Source organism: Natator depressus, chromosome 2, assembly GCF_965152275.1.
Source record: "Natator depressus isolate rNatDep1 chromosome 2, rNatDep2.hap1, whole genome shotgun sequence".
Lineage (NCBI taxonomy): Eukaryota > Metazoa > Chordata > Testudines > Cheloniidae > Natator > Natator depressus.
This window is the reverse complement of record NC_134235.1, coordinates 18718171-18734917: the sequence shown is the minus strand read 5'-3', so window position 1 is coordinate 18734917 and position 16747 is coordinate 18718171.

The window sequence follows — 16747 nt, the reverse complement described above, 5'->3', positions numbered from 1 at the left end:
ATTGCATTTTCTTGTTTAAGGACTGGGCTAGGAAATGGGTAACGATGGGGGTTAACAATGGGATGAAAGACTCTCACTGAAGCCATAAACCGCAAGGAAATGATGATGGCCATGCATACAGGGAATTAATGGACCTGAGGTGGGAGGCAACAGTATTAAGGGAATGGTGACACCCTGATATAAAGTAAAAAAGGGTTCTGTATTGGCAAGAAATGTGTGTTCTGTTCTCTCAATGTGGTACGTGTGTAGAATGTGTATGTTAATGATCAAAGTCATCCATACCCCTCTTCTGAGTCTTCTATTTAATGCTGGAGTACAATCTTTTTTTCTGATCTATCTCAGTAGTACCCATGTCTCTTCACATTAACTTCACCATACTTGCTGTCCCTGGTGGGAGAAAGATGGAGCTCAGCACTTCTTGGGAGCTGACAGACCACCCACTCTATTGAAATTCATTCAGGGATCTCCTTTGTCCAATCTCATCTCCATCAGTTCCCAATTTCAGGTCTCACTCTAACAAAACACAGGCAGCACCGTGCTGCAAACTGCCCCTTATCTTCATGTACCACCCTGAGACAAGGCTTCACAAGTACTATAACGGGACATTGTGCCTTCCAGTTTACATGCATAGCCTGGCCAGATGTGTCACCTCTAAAGTACTTGTATATCCTCATCGCTGTAGTATCTGAACACCTCACCCTCCTCAAGGTAGTTCTCCTCACAACACCCCGGGGAGATAGGGCAGGGGTGATATCCACATTTTGCAGAACTGAGGCACTAAGACTAGGTGGTTTACCCAGGGTCACATGTGAAGTTTTTGATGGAGCAGTGACTCAAACCCAGATATCAAGTCCCAGCCTCATGCCCTAACCATTGCACCATCCTTCTCCTAAGCTATATCTAACTGGGAGGCAGGACAAGGAGCACAGCAACAATTCCTATGCTTCTTCCCTTGAGGAGTGTGGTGATAATTACATTCGATTTACATAGCAACCCTAGGTGCTGATATTACATAAAAGCAACAAGCTACGGTTTCCGTGCTGTCCTGAAGAACTGGAAGTGTGTTAGGGGTTGCTTCTGCCTCCTCACTCACTTTGACCAAGTTATAGTATGCGTGTTCTAGGCTGATTGACTGAACATACATATATGCGAGAGTGCACGCAATGAAATGTTAAAGTTACAAAGATTCTTGTCTGTCTTGTTGAATTATTTGTATTGTGGCCTTTAGACACTGCTACGATCAGGGGTTAGGACAGTCTGGTGCTACACACTGTACAAACATATAACACTAATATGACCCTGCTTAAAGTTGTGGTACGGGATTGAGGATTACCCAAGGAAACCGTGAGATGGTTTTGGTCATACAAGACAACACAATTTAGGACTGGGGCCATGGACCCATGGGGCCAAAGGAATTTGAATTCAGTTTTGTACCTTCTCCATGCGTATGTAAACATGAGGTACATACAGCCAGGGAAAATGGGAAGCAATGTGAATCTTAATTTGGGGACACAGTGCTAGTTTTACATTCTCCCCATTGTTGCAGTATGAAAAGTGGGTGCATACTTTAAAACTGACTCATTTTTAAATGAAAGATTTTTGAAAACCCTAGTAGTAGTAGTAATACTCTGGTGGTTCCTAAAGGCTCCAGCGGAAATCAGGGCCCTCTTGGGCCTGGTACTGTAAATACACATAGGAAGAGACAGTCTCTTACCTGAAATGCTTACTGTCTAACTAGACAAGACAGACAAATCGAGTGCTATTATCCCCATCATACAGATGGGGAATTAAAGCATGGAGGGATTAAGTGACATGCATAAGGTCAGACAATAAGGGAGGTCTACACAACCTAGGTTATGCAACTCCAGCTATCTGAATAACATAGCTGGAGTCAACGTAACTTAGGGCGACTTACTGTGGTGTCTACACTGCACTGGGTCAATGGGAGAAACTCTCCTGTCGACTCACCTTATGCTTCTCATTCCAGTGGAGTACTGGAGTCGACGGGAGAGCGATCTGCGGTCGATTTATCAGGTCTTCACTAGACCCGCTAAATTGACCCCCGGTGGATCGATCGCCACAGTATCAATCCCCTGTAAGTGTAGACATAACCGAATAGCACAGGTGGTAATTGACCCCCATCTCTTGAGTACTAGCCCAGTTGCTTTAACCACAAGGTTATCCTTCCTTAAGGGATGACTTGGCACAATGAGGTCAAGTGACTTGCTCAAAGTCATATATTGAATCAGCACCAGAGCTGGACTAGAGTCCAGGTCTCCTGAACCCTATGGCCCTAACTATTGGAACATGCTGCCATCCTATAACCCCAGATAACAATCCAGTTCTTGAACTCTTGGCATTGTGCATGTCTGAGAGAGAAATTGCTAGATGATGCATCCCAGCCATTAGTGGGTTTTTTACTTGCTATTTCAGAGTACTAGTGCTGGTGTATGTTCATTTTCACGTAAGCCTCTGGTTAGCTGCAGACTAACATAACTCTTAAACACAGAGCATATTTACTATTGTGACTTTCAGCAAGATTAGTGAGGCAGGACATTATTTTAATTTGTTTCAGATGGGGTAGAGCCCTTGGTTAAATTTTCCTCTCTAACTGAAGGAGTTTGTGGCTTAGGAGTTAAAGGCCTAATTAGGCTGCGTGTCAAAAACAACAAATACTAGCTCAAGTGATTCCTTCTCGCAAAACTGCCTTTCAGTTCAGGCTCCCACTTTGACTTGGTACCAAACAGCAGGTCCTCTGGAGAGGAGTTCATCTTAAAAATCCATCCATACTTGAAGCTTATCATTCCCAGCCCAGTAACCCCACATCAGACTACTTCTAGCCATGCTGGTTCAGTTCAAATAACGTCAGGGACAGTATGGACTGAAAAGCACAAAATCTTTCCGATAAACCTTCGTACAGCACTTCGGTGGCATGTTTTCCATAATGCATTGTATGTGTGAGCCACAACGATATAGGTGTTATAAATACACAGCACACAACAGTCAAGTGGTAACTATGGCAACTGCTTCAATAGAAAAGTAATATTAGGAAACTACTTACAGCATCGTTAGCTGCCTTTAAGTAACTTAGCAGCTGGAAATGAGGAGGAGACAACAGCATCATTTTCCAGGGACCCCAGGTCAGGCCTAGAATGCGTCAGCAAACATGCTATGCACATGCCATTGTTGTTTAATTTTTGAAAAGTGCCAGCCACGTGCTAGATGCTGTACAAACAAGCAGGAAAGCGCGGGGAGGCAGGGAAGAATAAACACAGTTCTGTGAATTGCTATGGGAAAATGAACTGCGCTGTGACATGGGAGATGGGATTACAGGTGCCGACTTCCCCACTTTCCCCTGGGTGCTTGACCCCACCTCTGCCCCGGCCCTGCCCCCACTCCACCCCTTCCATGCGGCCCAGCCCCTGCCCACCTCTTCCCACCTCTGCCCCGCCCACATCCCAACCCCTTCCCCAAAGTCCCCGCACAACTCCACCCACTCTCTGCCCCTATTCCAACCCCTTCCCCAAATCCCCGCCCCAGCCCCACCCCTTCCCCCCCTCCTCCCTTGAGCGCACCATGTTCCCGCTCCACACCTCCCTCCCAGCACACCGCCAAACAGCTGTTTGGCGGCAGCTGGGGGGAAGCACTGGAAGGTAGGCGGAGGACCCGGGACATGGCGCACTTGAGGCGGGGCGGGAGAAGGAGGTGGGGAGCTTGGCTGACAGTGCGTGCAGAGCACCACTAATTTTTCCCTGTGGGTGCTCCAGCCCCGGAGCACCCATGGAGTCGGTACCTATGGATGGGATGCATTGCAAATCCAGTGGAAGGAATAACTTAGAGGGGTTTCTTTTTAAATTAAGTGAGTCTTAAGGAGGGACTCAAATATGAGGGATGCAGTGACTTGGTGATATTGGTCTGGAAATGCATTCTGTGCCTAAAGAGAATCCTTGAAAAAGCCGCAATGAACAAGGAAATGAATGAGGTAATAGGCAGTGCACCTGCTCCAGGGAAATGTGCCTGGACTTGTGGGCTAGGTGCCATAGGACAGCTATGCAATCATGGTTGAAGGTAGCACTGTGTGTGGAAACACTCCACCAGTTGACACAAGTCATGCTGGTAAGTGAGGGTGCACTGGCCTTTGCAGAAACAAATAGTGCAAGAAAGGCTTAGTCACTACCTTCAGCCTTCCAACGATTGTCCTCTCATGTAACCTGGGTGTTAGATTTCAGAGTAGCAGCCGTGTTAGTCTGTATTCGCAAAAAGAAAAGGAGTACTTGTGGCACCTTAGAGACTAACAAATTTATTTGAACATAAGCTTTCATGAGCTACAGCTCATTTCATCGGATGCATTCAGTGGAAAATACAGTGGGGAGATTTATATACATAGAGAACATGAAACAATGGGTGTTACCATACAGACTGTAACAAGAGTGATCACTTAAGGTGAGCTATTACCATCAGGAGAGCCGGGGGGGGGCAGGAGGGGAGAACCTTTTGTAGTGATAATCAAGGTGGGCCATTTCCAGCAGTTGACAAGAACACCTGAGGAACAGTGGGGGATGGGGCGGGGGAATAAACAAGGGGAAATAGTTTTACTTTGTGTAATGACCCATCCACTCCCACTCTCTATTCAAGCCTAAGTTAATTGTATCCAGTTTGCAAATTAATTCCAATTCAGCAGTCTCTCGTTGGAGTCTGTTTTTGAAGTTTTTTTGTTGAAGAATTGCCACTTTTAGGTCTGTAATTGAGTGAGGTTGGGGGTTCCACGACCACCACTCCCAAGAGAAGGAGGCGGGTGGTGGTGGTCGGGGACTGTCTCCTCAGGGGGACTGAGTCATCTATCTGCCGCCCTGACTGGGAAAACAGAGAAGTCTGCTGCTTGCCAGGGGCTAGGATTCGCGATGTGATGGAGAGACTGCCGAGACTCATCAAGCCCTCAGATCACTACCCCTTCCTGCTTCTCTACATGGGCACCAATGATACAGCCAAGAATGACCTTGAGCGGATCACTGCGGACTACGTGGCTCTGGGAAGAAGGATAAAGGAGTTTGAGGTGCAAGTGGTGTTCTCGTCCATCCTCCCCGTGGAAGGAAAAGGCCGGGGTAGGGACCGTCGAATCGTGGAAGTCAACGAATGGCTACGCAGGTGGTGTCGGAGAGAAGGCTTTGGATTCTTTGACGATGGGATGGTGTTCCATGAAGGAGGAGTGCTGGGCAGAGACGGGCTCCACCTAACAAAGAGAGGGAAGAGCATCTTTGCGAGCAGGCTGGCTAACCTAGTGAGGAGGGCTTTAAACTAGGTTCACCGGGGGAAGGAGACCAAAGCCCTGAGGTAAGTGGGCAAGCAGGATACCGGGAGGAAGCACAGGCGGGAATGTCTGTGAGGGGAAGGCTCCTACCTCATATTGAGAATGAGGGGCGATCAGCAGGTTATCTCAAGTGCCTATATACAAATGCACAAAGCCTTGGAAACAAGCAGGGAGAACTGGAGGTCCTGGTGAAGGCAAGGAATTATGACGTGATTGGAATAACAGAGACTTGGTGGGATAACTCACATGACTGGAGTACTGTCATGGATGGTTATAAACTGTTCAGGAAGGACAGGCAGGGCAGAAAAGGTGGGGGAGTAGCACTTTATGTAAGGGAGCAGTATGACTGCTCAGAGCTCCGGTATGAAACTGCAGAAAAACCTGAGTGTCTCTGGATTAAGTTTAGAAGTGTGAGCAACAAGAGTGATGTAGTGGTGGGAGTCTGCTATAGACCACCGGACCAGGGGGATGAGGTGGATGAGGCTTTCTTCCGGCAACTCGCAGAAGCTACTAGATCACACGCCTTGGTTCTCATGGGCAACTTTAATCATCCTGATATCTGCTGGGAGAGCACTACAGCGGTGCACAGACAATCCAGGAAGTTTTAGGAAAATGTAGGGGACAATTTCCTGGTGCAAGTGCTGGAGGACCCAACTAGGGGAAAAGCTTTTCTTGACCTGCTGCTCACAAACCAGGAAGAATTAGTAGGGGAAGCAAAAGTGGATGGGAATCTGGGAGGCAGTGACCATGAGTTGGTCGAGTTCAGGATCCTGACACAGGGAAGAAAGGTAAGCAGCAGAATACGGACCCTGGACTTCAGGAAAGCAGACTTCAACTCCCTCAGGGAACTGATGGGTAGGATCCCCTGGGGGAATAACATGAGAGGGAAAGGAGTCCAGGAGAGCTGGCTGTATTTCAAGGAATCCTTACTGAGGTTACAGGGACAAACCATCCTGATGTGTCGAAAGAATAGTAAATATGGCAGGCGACCAGCTTAACTTAACAGTGAAATCCTTGTGGATCTTAAACATAAAAAAGAAGCTTACAAGAAGTGGAAGATTGGACAAATGACCAGGGAAGAGTATGAAAATGTTGCTCGGGCATGTAGGAATGAAATCAGGAGGGCCAAATCGCACCTGGAGCTGCAGCTAGCAAGAAATGTCAAGAGTAACAAGAAGGGTTTCTTCAGGTATGTTGGCAACAAGAAGCCAAGGAAAGTGTGGGCCCCTTACTGAATGAGGGAGGCAACCTAGTGACAGAGGATGTGGAAAAAGCTAATGTACTCAATGCTTTTTTTGCCTCTGTCTTCACGAACAAGGTCAGCTCCCAGACTGCTGCGCTGGGCAACACAGCATGGGGAGTAGGTGGCCAGCCCTCTGTGGAGAAAGAAGTAGTTAGGGACTATTTAGAAAAGCTGGACATGCACAAGTCCATGGGGCCGAATGCGTTGCATCCGAGAGTGCTAAAGGAGTTGGCGGCTGTGATTGCAGAGCCATTGGCCATTATCTTTGAAAACTCATGGCGATCGGGGGAAGTCCCGGACGACTGGAAAAAGGCTAATGTAGTGCCCATCTTTAAAAAAGGGAAGAAGGAGGATCCTGGGAGCTACAGGCCAATCAGCCTCACCTCAGTCCCCGGAAAAATCATGGAGCAGGTCCTCAAGGAATCAATCCTGAAGCACTTACACGAGAGGAAAGTGATCAGGAACAGTCAGCATGGATTCACCAAGGGAAGGTCATGCCTGACTAATCTAATCGCCTTCTATGATGAGATTACTGGTTCTGTGGATGAAGGGAAAGCAGTGGATGTATTGTTTCTTGACTTTAGCAAAGCTTTTGACACGGTCTCCCACAGTATTCTTGTCAGCAAGTTAAAGAAGTATGGGCTGGATGAATGCACTATAAGGTGGGTAGAAAGTTGGCTAGATTGTCGGGCTCAACGGGTAGTGATCAATGGCTCCATGTCTAGTTGGCAGCCGGTATCAAGTGGAGTGCCCCAAGGGTCGGTCCTGGAGCCGGTTTTGTTCAATATCTTCATAAATGATCTGGAGGATTGTGTGGATTGCACTCTCAGCAAATTTGCGGATGATACTAAACTAGGAGGAGTGGTAGATACGGTGGCAGGTAGGGATAGGATACAGAGGGACCTAGACAAATTGGAGGATTGGGCCAAAAGAAATCTGATGAGGTTCAACAAGGATAAGTGCAGGGTCCTGCACTTAAGACGGAAAAATCCAATGCACCGCTACAGACTAGGGACCGAATGGCTAGGCAGCAGTTCTGCGGAAAAGGACGTAGGGGTTACAGTGGACGAGAAGCTGGATATGAGTCAACAGTGTGCCCTTGTTGCCAAGAAGGCCAATAGCATTTTGGGCTGTATAAGTCAGGGCATAGCCAGCAGATCGAGGGACGTGATCGTTCCCCTCTATTCAACACTGGTGAGGCCTCATCTGGAGTACTGTGTCCAGTTTTGGGCCCCACACTACAAGAAGGATGTGGAAAAATTGGAGAGAGTCCAGCAAAGGGCAACAAAAATGATTAGGGGTCTGGAACACATGACTTATGAGGAGAGGCTGAGGGAACTGGGATTGTTTAGTCTACGGAAGAGAAGAATGAGGGGGGATTTGATAGCTGCTTTTAACTACCTGAAAGGTGGATCCAAAGAGGATGGATCTAGACTATTCTCAGTGGTAGAAGATGACAGAACAAGGAGTAATGGTCTCAAGTTGCAGTGGGGGAGGTTTAGGTTGGATATTAGGAAAAACTTTTTCACTAGGAGGGTAGTGAAACACTGGAATGCGTTACCTAGGGAGGTGGTAGAATCTCCTTCCTTAGAAGTTTTTAAAGTCAGGCTTGACAAAGCCCTGGCTGGGATGATTTAATTGGGGATTGGTCCTGCTTTGAGCAGGGCATTGGACTAGATGACCTCCTGAGGTCCCTTCCAACCCTGATATTCTATGATTCTATGATTCTATGATCAAAGAGACTGAAGTGTTCTCTGACTGGTTTTTGAATATTAGATGTAACTCTTCAGAACATACAAAATGTTTCTGTTTCCCAGTAAACCTGGAATAAGTGGAGTTTAATTGATATTTAAATGTAGATTTGAATAGTGACAAATCATGTCAGAGCGGTACCGCTGAAAACGGAAGGACAGCTTTTCAGTGTGCTTGGAGGACCACAGCTTTCTATTATTACTGAAAAAGCTCAATCTGAAGGACCCTCCCTATTTTTTGGATGACAAGTAGTTTACTTACCTTGGCCTAAGGAAGATAATCCGATACTAACGTATTTTGTTTACAGGGTCAATAAACAATAAATCACTGATAACCTTTGACATTTCATCAATATGTCTATCTGGATGCCTCTAATCTTTATTTGCCACGATGCTGCTGCTAGCATAGATAGGAAAACTTCTTGCTGTCTGTCCATCTCGGACAAACTTCAGAAGTTGGTTTGCTTGGTAGAACCAAGTATTTTCCTCAGTGTCCTTTGGTTTCTTCCTCCAGTTTGTGAGCATCACTTAGCTCCTCAAAAGACTTCTATGAGGTGCTCCTCATCCTTCATAGATGCATTGGCATGAAGCCTATATTCCCTACTCGGAATTTTTGCTCCACTTGCTGGGGAAAGTGAAAGGGAGCAAAGAAAAATAAAAAGGCGAAGGAAAGATCTTGCAAGGCAGGGAAGGGTGTTTGCTAAAAGTATTCAATAAAAATAAGTGCATGGCCAAAAAAACACACCAAAAAGTATTGGTGAAATCATGGGAGATTTGCCACTGATTTCAATGGGATCCAGGATTTCATCCTATAAAGGTCTATACACCAATGTGAGAAGCTCAAAAGCAATAGTAGCCTGGAATTTGGACAGTGGAAGGAGATTTTGACATATCAGACATTACTGAAATATGATGGAATGACAAAAATAAATGGGATTCTGTAATACATGAGTATAAACTATACAGGAAATTGGTTAAAAGATAAAGTGCGGGGAATACTGAAACATCAGACTTTTCCCACAGAACCTAATGCAGACCATACAATGGAATAAGTTTGGATACAAATCCCAAATCATAGGAGTACAAATATGCCAGTAAGGTTTTATTTCTGATCTCCAGATCTGAAAAAATATACTCAGTTCATGATGCTGAAGAAGATCAAAGAAACAAGTAACTCTAATAACAGTCCTGATGAGTGATTTCAACAACCTACTTATAAATCTGGTCAAATGTCTTGTTGAGACAAGGCTTAGGCAAGCAGTTTCTGGACTTATTAAACAATTGCTAACTCTGAAATGCATAAGGAGAAGACACTCTTGAACGTGTTCTTTGTAATAAACAAGGGTTAATTCAAGAGTAAGTTGAGCCACTCAAAGTCTGTGATTCCAAGGTGTCCAGGACTTGTCCCAAAAGCCATGTGCTAAACATGCCCATGCATTATTATCAGCTCCATTCATCTCATTTCAGTATCAGCTGCAGTCATATTTTGACAGGTTTCAGAGTGGTAGCTGTGTTAGTCTGTATCAGCAGAAAGAAAGAGGAGTACTTGTGGCACCTTAGAGACTAACAAATTTAATTGAGCATAAGCTTTCGTGGGCTAAAACCCACTTCATCGGATGCATGCAGTGGAAAATACAGTAGAAAGATATAGATAGATAGATAGATAGATAGATAGATACAGAGAACATGAAAAAATGGATGTTGCCATACTCACTATAACCAGATTGATCAGTTAAGGTGAGCTATTATCAGCAAGAGAAAAAAAAAACTTTTGTAGTGGTAATCAGGATGGCCCATTTCCAAGAGTTGACAAGAAGGTGTGAGTAACAGTGGGGGGCGGGGAGGAAGCATGGGAACATAGTTTTACTTTGTATAATGACCCATCCACTCCCAGTCTTTATTCAAGCCTAATTTAATGGTGTCCAGTTTGCAAATTAATTCCAATTCTGCAGTTTCTCATTAGAGTCTGTTTTTGAATTTTTTTTCTTGTAGTATTGCCACTTTTAGGTCTGTCACTGAGTGACCAAGGAGATTGAAGTATTCTCCGACTGGTTTTTGAATGTTATAATTCTTGACGTCTGATTTGTGTCCATTTATTCTTTACGTAGAGACTATCCAGTTTGGCCAATGTACATGGCAGAGGGGCATTACTGGCACAGGATGGCATATATCACATTGGCAGATGTGCAGGTGAATGAGCCTCTGATAGTGTGGCTGATGTGATTAGGCCCTATAATGATGTCCTCTGAATAGATATGTGGACAGAGTTGGCATCGGGCTTTGTTGCAGGGATAGGTTCCTGGGTTAGTGTTTTTGTTGTGTGGTGTGTGGTTGCTGGTGAGTATTTGCTTCAGGTTGGGGGGCTGTCTGTAAGCAAGGACGGGCCTGTCTCCCAAGATCTGTGAGAGTGAGGGATCATCCTTCAGGATAGGTTGTAGATCCTTGATGATGCGCTGGAGAGGTTTTAGTTGGGGGCTGAAGGTGACGGCTAGTGGCATTCTGTTACCTTCTTTGTTGGGTCTGTCCTGTAGTAGGTGACTTCTGGGTACTTTTCTGGCTCTGTCAATCTGTTTCTTCACTTCAGCAGGTGGGTATTGTAGTTGTAAGAACGCTTGATAGAGATCTTGTAGGTGTTTGTCTCTATCTGAGGGGTTGGAGCAAATGCGGTTGTATCGTAGAGCTTGGCTGTAGACAATGGATCGTGTGGTGTGGTCTGGATGAAAGCTGGAGGCATATAAGTAAGTATAGCAGCCAGTAGTTTTCCGGTACAGGGTGGTGTTTATGTGACCATCGCTTATTAGCACCGTAGTGTCCAGGAAGTGGATCTCTTGTGTGAACTGGTCCAGGCTGAGGTTGATGGTGGGATGGAAATTGTTGAAATCATGGTGGAATTCCTCAAGGGCTTCTTTTCCATGGGTCCAGATGATGAAGATGTCATCAATGTAGTGCAAGTAGAGTAGGGGCGTTCGGGGATGAGAGCTGAGGAAGCTTTGTTCTAAGTCAGCCGTAAAGATGCTGGCATACTGTGGGGCCAAGCTGGTACCCATAGCAGTGCCGCTGACTTGAAGGTATACATTGTCCCCAAATGTGAATTAGTTATGGGTGAGGACAAAGTCACAAAGTTTAGCCACCAGGTTTGCCATGACATTATTGGGGATACTGTTCCTGATGGCTCGTAGGCCATCTTTGTGTGGAATGTTGGTATAGAGGGCTTCTACATCCATAGCAGCCAGGATGGTGTTTTCTGGAAGATCACCAATGGATTGTAGTTTCCTCAGGAAGTCAGTGGTGTCTCGAAGATAGCTAGGAGTGCTGGTACAGTAGGGCTTGAGGAGAGAGTCTTCATAGCCAGACAATCCTGCTGTTAAGGTGCCAATGCCTGACATGATGGGGCGTCCAAGATTTCCAGATTTATGGATCTTGGGTAGCAGATAGAATACCCCTGCTTGGGGTTCTAGGCATGTGTCTGTGCAGATTTGTTCTTGTGCTTTTTCAGGGAGTTTCTTGAGCAGATGGTGTAGTTTCTTTTGGTAGCCCTCAGTGGGATCAGAGGGTAATGGCTTGTAGAAAGTGGTGTTAGAGAGCTGCCTAGCAGCCTTTCGTTCATATTCTGACCTATTCATGATGACAACAGCACCTCCTGCACAGACACACCCCTAGAACTCCGAGCAGGGGTATTCTATCTGCTACCCAAGATCCATAAACCTGGAAATCCTGGACGCCCCATCATCTCAGGCATTGGCACCCTGACAGCAGGATTGTCTGGCTATGTAGACTCCCTCCTCAGGCCCTACGCTACCAGCACTTGGGTAGCAGACAGAATACCACTTGGATCTTGGGTAGCAGATAGAACTGCATGCATCCAATGACGTGGGTTTTAGCCCACGAAAGCTTATGCTCAAATAAATTTGTTAGTCTCTAAGGTGCCACAAGTACTCCTTGTTCTTTTAGTCTTATTTTGGTTTCTTCCTGCCTCTATCTCTTGCCTGTTTAGTTCCCTTGGTTTTATATTTATTTATCTCTATAGGTGTTTGCAATTCATCATAGTTTAGTATCACCCTCCAATGTCACTAATATGCCGTTTCATGACAGTAAGCCAGTTTGTTTTTTCCCCCCATGTTGTCCTTATAATTTCATAGGCTTCTCCTTTTGTTCTCCTGGCTCTGAATGGCCATGCAAAGGGGAAGGGTTGGATTTAGCACTAATTTGGAGGTGCTGCTGTGTGTGTTTATTTTTTTACAGTATTATAATTTCACAATCAACAGCATTTCCCTCCCATAACTGAATCTCTTGGAAAGCTGATGCGGGAGTTTTCCACGCTCTTACGACATCAGCCGCTGCTTTCTGTTAGGAATGCAAACACTTAAAACAAACACCCAAGGTGGAAATTATGAAGAGATGCCTTTCTGTGCTGGGAACTGTTGGCTTCAAGCCAGCTTCAGTGTCTTTCTCACTCTCCTACTCCCTCCCTGCCTCAACACTGGCACCTTATAGAGCTTCACCTGATGTCTTAGGAACCCAAGTACGTCCGTGCCCAGCTCTGTGAAATGAGCCTTACACATGTGCCATGTTGTTTTTAAACATATGTTTATTGCCCTGGCATCCGTTCAAGAATTCCTGTTCACGAGCACAAGAAGTGCTTTATCAACTTTGCTTTTACTTGAGGCAGTAAGAGATCTTGGGTGGAGATGGTGGCTCAGTGCCTGATGCTGGTGGGAAACTTGTTCTCTCTCAAAATAGCCTTGGTTCTCACTAAGGTGAGAGCTGCAGCTGTTTCAGGGATGACAGCTTAGGAACTGAGCTAATTAATTGGGAATATACAGTGTGTTTTGCTGTAGATCCTTTTTTGTTTAATTGACTCCATATGTATAATGTACACCCAGCTCTAAAAGACAAAAGGCAGGCCTTCACTGAGCAACTTTACAGCTGTAAAGTTGCTGGCCCCTGACCAGAGGGAATGTGGTGTAGTGGTTACAGTAATGAATGAGGAGTCAGCACTCTTGGGTCCTGTTCTTAGCTGTGTCATTGACTCACTTTGCCACCATGGTCAAGTCATGTACGTCAGAGCTGACAAGCTTAGGTGCCTAATGCAATCTGTTTTAACGTGACTGCGTGCATTTAAAATCTGGCAACTAATGCCGCATTTATGCTTGTTTGTAGAGATGTTGAGTGTGACATGCATCATCTCCACCAACTGAACTGGGGGCAGACAAAGCTAAATTCATGAACTGCTACAGCTTGAGCTAAAGAGCAAATGGTCTAATAGGTGGCCTAAAACACCTGGATTGGGCTCAGAAGGGTACTTGTTACATGCACGTGCCAGTGGGTTATATTGAGCACCCAGAGAGCTCATCAATTTCAATATATTTCAGTGGGAGCTGAACACCTCTTAAAATCAAGCCAATGAGACAAATGTGTAATTGTTGATTTAGATGTGGATCTTCATGTGCCTGTGATGGGGTGTATACCCCCCCACAGGCGCTGAATGGGTTAGTATGGGGCTGAGAGTTATGCTACCTGGCTGCACCTGGAAGGACAGCCAGCCTTAATTAATGCTGAAGCCCAGTTCATAGAATCATAGAATATCAGGGTTGGAAGGGACCTCAGGAAGTCATCTAGTCCAACCCCCTGCTCAAAGCAGGACCAATCCCCAATTAAATCATCCCAGCCAGGGCTTTGTCAAGCCTGACCTTAAAAACTTCTAAGGAAGGAGATTCTACCACCTCCCTAGGTAACGCATTCCAGTGTTTCACCACCCTCCTAGTGAAAAAGTTTTTCCTAATATCCAAACTAAACCTCCCCCACTGCAACTTGAGACCATTACTCCTTGTCCTGTCCTCTTCTACCACTGAGAATAGTCTAGAACCATCCTCTCTGGAACCACCTCTCAGGTAGTTGAAAGAAGCTATCAAATCCCCCCTCATTCTTCTCTTCTGCAGACTAAACAATCCCAGTTCCCTCGGCCTCTCCTCGTAAGTCATGTGTTCCAGACCCCTAATCATTTTTGTTGCCCTTCGCTGGACTCTCTCCAATTTATCCACATCCTTCTTGTAGTGTGGGGCCCAAAACTGGACACAGTACTCCAGATGAGGCCTCACCAATGTCGAATAGAGGGGAACGATCACGTCCCTCGATCTGCTCGCTATGCCCCTACTTATACATCCCAAAATGCCATTGGCCTTCTTGGCAACAAGGGCACACTGCTGACTCATATCCAGCTTCTCGTCCACTGTCACCCCTAGGTCCTTTTCCGCAGAACTGCTGCCGAGCCATTCAGTCCCTAGTCTGTAGCGGTGCAGTTGTGGCTGGGCTGGGAGAGAATTATAAACAGAGGCAGTTGAAGGCAGACTGGTGCTGCAGGTAGAGCAAAGAACTCTGCAGTCGCTTTCTCTGGAACTAGAGAGGTGGTGAGGAGACAGCACAGGGGGAGACTTGATCCTTGGATGGGATCCTCTCTGGAGTAGAGAAGTCTGGAAAAGGCCAAGAGTGATAGACAGCGGCCAGTGGAGTGGAGCAGACTGTGGCAAGAAGCCCTGACAAAAGAGCAAGAACTAGACTTTCTAGGGAGCCAGACCTGAGAGGTATTTAATTGAGAGGGATGTAAAGTCGTTGGTTCACATTTATATTTTATGGTTTGGGACTTAAAAAATTTCCAGAGGAGAGTCCTCGGAGTCCAGGCCCCTGACAGACAGGTTAACCTAGAGAGGTTATAGGAGAGAGGGCTTGAGAAAGGTTGTGTGGGAAGAAGTCCAAGGAAACAGTAAGAAAACGTTGGATGGAACACCCCGTGGCTGCTGGTGATAGGGTGGGAGGTGTAGTGCAGTGGGAGTGCCTGTTCCTCGGCCTACCACCAGCTGGGATGTGACATGAGGCCAGAGAATGGGACAAGAATGATGTTGAGGCCTGAGAGAAAAGGTGGGGAGGAGGATCCAGAGTTAGGGCCAAAGACCTCATACAAGGTTCTGGACTTTAGTTTGTTGACTTGTTACCCAAGAAGGGGTAGATTCCGACATGACTTGGCCAAAGAACTGAGTCACAAGAAGAAGTGGACCACCACCAGGGCCATATTAACTTTCCTGTGGGCCAGGGGCTATTAGATTTTGTGGGGCCCCTGTTTACAAGTCTTTCTCCTAATTTAAAACAAAATGATTACAATTATGGCATCGAGGCTATTAACGCTATACTGTACTAAACTTGCCTTTTAATTAAACATAAAGCCGTTCTGTGGTTACATTTCAGTCTTAAAACATGTAGAATATAGTTAAGTTAATTCAAAATAGCCTACTTCTTACCTTAGAACAGCTGTTATATTAGTTTCTTTCTGGGAGGGCGTCTCGGTGCAGGAGCAGGCTCCAGGCTGGGGCAGAGTGTTGGGGTGCAGGAGAGGGTGAGGGGTGTAGGTGCCGGCCAGGAGGAGCTTACCACAGGTGGCTCCTGGCCAGCAGCACAGCAGGGCTCAGGCAGGCTACCTGCCTGCCTGAATGCTGTGGCCCCTCTGCTCCAGGAAGTTGCCGGCTGCTGGCAATTCTCTGTGCACCCCTGGGGGGAGGGGGACAATGTGTCTCCATGCGCTGCCCGGGCCCGCAAGCACCTCCTCTGCAGCTCCCATTTCCTGGCCAATGGGAGCTGCGGAGACAGTGCTGGGGGCGGGGGCAGCACATGGATCCGCCTCCCTCCCTCCCTCCCGCCAGAGGCTGCAGAGATGTACCAGCAGCTAGCTGCTTGCGGGATCGGCATGAGGCCACGGCATGCAGGCAGCCTGCCTGAGCCCTGCTGTGCCAGCCCCCGTTTAGCTCAGGGCCCTGGGCTGCAGCCCCTAAATCTCCTGCATTAATCTGGCCCTGACCACCACGGCATTGGAGTGACTGTTGGCAGGGGAGTGCTAGACAGGAGAGAGGTGCTACGCCACACCCAGTGACGAGGAAGTGCTCTAGAAGTGAGACCACACTTCTACAGTGTGACAGTCTGAAAATGTTGGCCCTAGCTTCTGTACCTCCATGGGTTGTTGTGAGGATTCATTATGAGAACCATAAATCAATCACTCCTCTGATAAGGTTGTAAGTACATTTCCTTTATAAGCTAATTTAAGCCTCCACCTGCCATCTAACTTGCTGAAAATTGCTCTTATTACAGTGTCTATTTTATAGTGTTTGCCATTATTGACTCAGCTATAAGTGACTGGAAAGTCAGTGTTGGGAATGTGTAGTATAAAATGTCCAGTGAGGTTAGTTACAATGGAATAATGTCAGCAAATAGTATCAATCTGCATAATCATCCCCTCAGCTTTCATGAGGCGAATCTGAACTTGTGAATGTTGGCTGGGAAAGATGAAATGGAGGGAACCGCGAGTCAGTGGAATCATTCCTTGTCATTCTCCCTCCACGGAAGTCCTGGGGCAGTAGGGGAGCCTGATAGGAGAGTTGCTTTCTGAGACCTCACTCCTTG